The 5,031-nt window shown below is 40.8% G+C and overlaps 1 non-coding gene across 1 annotated transcript; it reads right to left on the reverse strand.

Moving 5' to 3' along the window:
- Positions 1–929: 929 nt before the first annotated feature.
- LOC133074350 (U6 spliceosomal RNA) lies at positions 930–1,036 on the reverse strand. Its single transcript, XR_009697184.1, has one exon. It is a non-coding gene; the product is annotated as a U6 spliceosomal RNA (small nuclear RNA).
- Between the last annotated feature and the right edge of the window lie 3,995 nt (positions 1,037–5,031).

Consider the following 5,031-nt stretch of genomic DNA (forward strand, 5'->3'; position numbering starts at 1 on the left):
CTAGAAGCCACACCAAGAATTCTTCTTTGGATTGAGAGAGTTTAATAGTGTCAGTATTTTTAATGGTACTTTAATGGTAAGATGAATGTGATCAGTATATATTTTTTAACTATTTAATTTTTTAAAAAATTTGAAACAATTTCACATAAAAGTTGCAAATATGTTACAGTAACCTTTTCCCTAAACCATTTGAGAGTCAACTATCAACTCAGAATACTTTGGTGACTGTACAAGGACACTCTCCTAAATAGTCCCAATATGACAAACAAAATTGAGAAATTTTTTTTTCATTTATTTTTATTAGTTGGAGGCTAATTACTTTACAATATTGTAGTGGTTTTTGTCATACATTGACATGAATCAGCCATGGATTTACAAGTATTCCCCATCCCGATCCTCCCTCCCACCTCCCTCTCCACCTGATTCCTCTGGGTCTTCCCAGTGCACCAGGCCCAAGCACTTGTCTCATGCATCCAGCCTGGGCTGGTGATCTGTTTCACCCTAGATAATATACATGTTTCGATGCTGTTCTCTTGAAACATCCCACCCTCGCCTTCTCCCACAGAGTCCAAAAGTCTGTTCTGTACATCTGTGTCTCTTTTTCTGTTTTGCATATAGGGTTATCGTTACCATCTTTCTAAATTCCATATATATGCATTAGTATACTGTATTGGTCTTTATCTTTCTGGCTTACTTCACTCTGTATAATGGGCTCCAGTTTCATCCATCTCATTAGAACTGATTCAAATGAATTCTTTTTAATGGATGAGTAATATTCCATGGTGTATATGTACCACAGCTTCCTTATCCATTCGTCTGCTGATGGGCATCTAGGTTGCTTCCATGTCCTGGCTATTATAAATAGTGCTGCAATGAACATTGGGGTGCACATGTCTCTTTCAGATCTGGTTTCCTCAGTGTGTATGCCCAAAAATATGGAACGCTTCATGAATTTGCATGTCATCCTTGCGCAGGGGCCATGCTAATCTTCTCTGTATTGTTCCAATTTTAGTATATGTGCTGCCGAAACGAGCACCAAAATTGAGAAATTAACATGGTATTACCACCTTCTAATTCTCACATGCCATTAAACTTCTACCGATTGTCCCAATAATGTCCTTTATAGAAAAAGAATCTAGTCCCAAATCATGTTACAATTAGTTGCCGTACCTCCTGTATGTAATATGTGCAATATTAAACCTGTCAATCTGTCCTCTGCACAGACCCCTCCCTCATCCATCTCTCCCTAACACCCCTTGGCCAGCCATGGCAGTCACTGCATCCTTCACTGTCCCCACCCTGCTCTTGTCCTGAAACCCCTCACAGTGATGCCCCCACTAAATAGTTTAAACTATTTGCAAAGGCTGAAAAGATGAAAATCATCTGGCAAAGGAATGAAGTTGTGCTGAACGAATCACTGTTTAGGTTTTAGACCCAATTTACAGTGGATGGTATTGTTTTTAAAAAATGAAATGTATAAGAAAAAGAAGAGAAGTGAATATCAAATTTCTGCAAGGGTAAAGATTAGCAAGATTAATAAATAATATAGAAGATATCATAAGAGAAAGATTAACAGAATCCATTAAAATGTAAAATTCCAAAGGTAAAAAAAAACATGTTTTTTAAAAGCTTGGTATCTTTATGTGAATAGAAATTTATTAAACATTAAAACACACAACAAGGATGAATCTCAAGAACATAATGTTGAGTTAAAGAAGTGAGTCAGAAAAATATGGCAAGATTCAGTTGATAACATTTCAAATCATCTAAAACCAAACAGTACACTGTAAATACAGTTAAAGGACACAAATATAATAAAACTCTAAAAAGAAGCAAAAAGTGAGAAATAGTTTCCCTTTGAGAGGGGTTAGAATCAGGGAAGTGCATAGGGAGCTTCAGACTGCAGAGATATAAAAATGTTTGTTGTACAGTCATTCTGGTTACCTTACACATATGTGTGTGTGTGTGTGTGTGTGTGTGTGTGTGTGTGTATTCTATCATGTAATTGATCTACAGCGGCCTCAGCGTGCAACTCCTTGAAATGGGACTTCGGTTCCTGGCCAGAGATTGCAGTCTGGCCACGGTGGTGAGAATGCTGGATCCTAGCCACTAGACTAGTGGTCAGTAACAAGGCCCTGGCTCTTCAGCTTTGCAAAAAAGGAATTCCCACAAAGATGGAAAGTAGCGCAACAAGTCAAGTGTTAATTAGAAGGAAAAGAGTACATTACGTGAGGATAGACACATGGGTGGGCTCAGAGAGTTGCACTCTCATGGTAGTTTGAATCACTTTTATGGGCATTTCTTCCAGGTTTCCTTTGGCCAATCTTTTTTTCTTTTTAAATATTTATTTATTTATTTGCCTGTGTTGGGTCTTAGTTGCAGCATGCAGGATCTTTGTTGTGGAATCCAAAGTGCGTGGGCTCAGTAGTTGCAGTGTGTGGGCTCTCTAGTTACAGTGCATGGGCTTAGTGCCCCATAGCATGTGGGGTCTTAATTCCCTGATCAGGGATTGAACCCATGTCCCCTACATTGGAAGGTGGATTCTTAACCACTAGCCCACCAGGGAAGCCCCTGCCCAATCATATTGATCTGCCTGGTTCAGAGACCATATTTGGTATATCTCAGTGTCCTCCCATATGTTCACATGCCTCTCTTAGCCAAGATAGATTCTACCAAAGAGGCCTATGGGAAATTAGTATCACTTAGCATCACTCCCTTTTTGACTTCCAAGAAGTCTTTCTGTGCCTGTGTGGTTGGGAAGGTCTCCTGACTTCAATAATGAGAAATATATGGTCTCTTGTCTTCTATCTGGACAAGGCTCAGCCTCCTCCCTCAGTTGTCCTGAGGTATCTACTGAGGTCTTGGAGTATCTACTCTGGTGGCAGGGGGGATCTACCTCCTGCCTCACAATTATTCTATCTAATCAATATTCAATAAAACTAATTTTAAAAAATAAGATCCTTCATAGGTAAAATGAACAAAGGATATGAGTAAATGATTCCATTGGCCATGCAGAACAAATGGCTGGCCCTGAAGTAAAAATTGTCTGGGTTCAAATTTTGGCTCCACCATGTATATTAGCAGCTCATCTAATCTCTTGCTATCTATGTCCTCATTTAATACACAGAGATAGTAACAATACTATATTAGCCTAGGCTGCCATAACAATATAGCCCAGATTGAGTGTTTTAAACAACAGAAATGTATTTTCTCACAGTTCCGAAGGCTAAAAGTCCAAGGCCAAGGTCCCACTGAATTCAGTTTCTAATAAGGACTCTCTTCCTGGCTTTGTGGAACTTCCACTGATTGCATTAAGGCAGCCCTGACAGCCAGGAGATAGCCTGGCACTGATAGCCAGGTCACAATGTTCAGTCAATTCAGTCGCTCAGTCATGTCTCTTTGCAACCCCATGGACTGCAGCATGCCAGACTTCTCTGTCCATCACTAACTCCCGGCGTTTACCCAAACTCATACCCATTGAGTCAGTGATGCCATCCAATCATCTCATCCTCTGTTGTCCCCTTCTCCTCCTGCCCTCAATCTTTCCCATCATCAGGGTCTTTTCCAGTGAGTCAGCTCTTCGCATCAGGTGGCCAAAGTATTGGAGTTTTGGCTTCAATATCAGTCCTTCCAATAAACACCCAGGACTGATCTCCTTTAGGATGGACTGGTTGGATCTCCTTGCAGCCCAAGGGACTCTCAAGAGTCTTCAACACCACAGTTCAAAAGCATCAATTCTTCAGAGCTCAGCTTTCTTTAGAGTCCAACTCTCACATCCATACATGACTACTGGAAAAACCATAGCCTTGACTAGACAGACCTTTGTCAACAAAGTAATGTCTCTGCTTTTTAATATACTGTCTAGGTCGGTCATAACTTTCTTTCCAAGGAGTAGCGTCTTTTAATTTTATGGCTGCAATCACCATCTGCAATGATTTTGGAGCCCCCAAAAATAAAGTCTGACACTGTTTCCACTGTTTCCCCATCTATTTTCCATGAAGTGATGGGACCAGATGCCATGATCTTAGTTTTCTGAATGTTGAGCTTTAAGCCAACTTTTTCACTCTCCTCTTTTAGTTTCATCAAGAGGCTCTTTAGTTCTTCACTTTCTGCCATAAGGGTGGTGTCATCTGCATATCTGAGGTTATTGATATTTCTCCTGGCAATCTTGATTCCAGCTTGTGCTTCTTCTAACCCAGCGTTTCTCATGATGTACTCTGCATATAAATTAAATAAGCAGGGTGACAATACACAATGTTCTGTCAAAGCTAAAAAATTTCATACAACACAAGGGGTAAACAAAGCCACTCTGTAACCTTGGTGAATGAATGTCACTCAGTCATGTCCAATTCTTTGTGATCCCATGAAGTGTATGTAGCCTGCCAGGCTCCTCTGCCCATGGAATTCTCCTGGCCAGAATATTGGAGTGGGTAGCTGTTCCCTTCTCCAGGGGATCTTTCCAACCCAGGGATCAAACCCAGGTCTGCTGCATTATGGGCAGATTCTTTACCATCTGAGCCACCAGGGAAGTCCAAGAATACTGGAGTGGGTAGCTTATCCCTTCTCCAGCAGATCTTCCTGAACCAGGAATAAAATCAGGGTCTCCTGCATTGCAAGAGGATTCTTTGCCAGCTGAGCTAACAGGGAAGCCCATGGTAGAGCAAGACAAAATCAAGGTCATTCCATCGTCATGTCCGCATGCTCAGTTGTGTCCAACTCTTTGTGACCCTATGGACTATAACCCACCAGGCTCCTCTGTCCATGGAATTCTCCAGGCAAGAATACTGGAGTTGGTTGTCATTTCCTTCTCCAGAAGAACTTCCCAACCCAGGGATTGAATTCAGGTCTCCTGCATGCAGGAGGGAGATTCTTTATCATCTGAGTAACTAGTGCCTCTTTAAAAAAATACTAAAAAGTGCTCAATTTCTCTCAGAATAAAAGAAATCACTCTGAAATATCACTTTCACCTGCTAGATTGACAAAGTATAAACATTTGATAACACATGCTGTTGACTAATCTGTTGGACATAC

This window comes from Dama dama, chromosome 19 (assembly GCF_033118175.1).
Source record: "Dama dama isolate Ldn47 chromosome 19, ASM3311817v1, whole genome shotgun sequence".
NCBI lineage: Eukaryota > Metazoa > Chordata > Mammalia > Artiodactyla > Cervidae > Dama > Dama dama.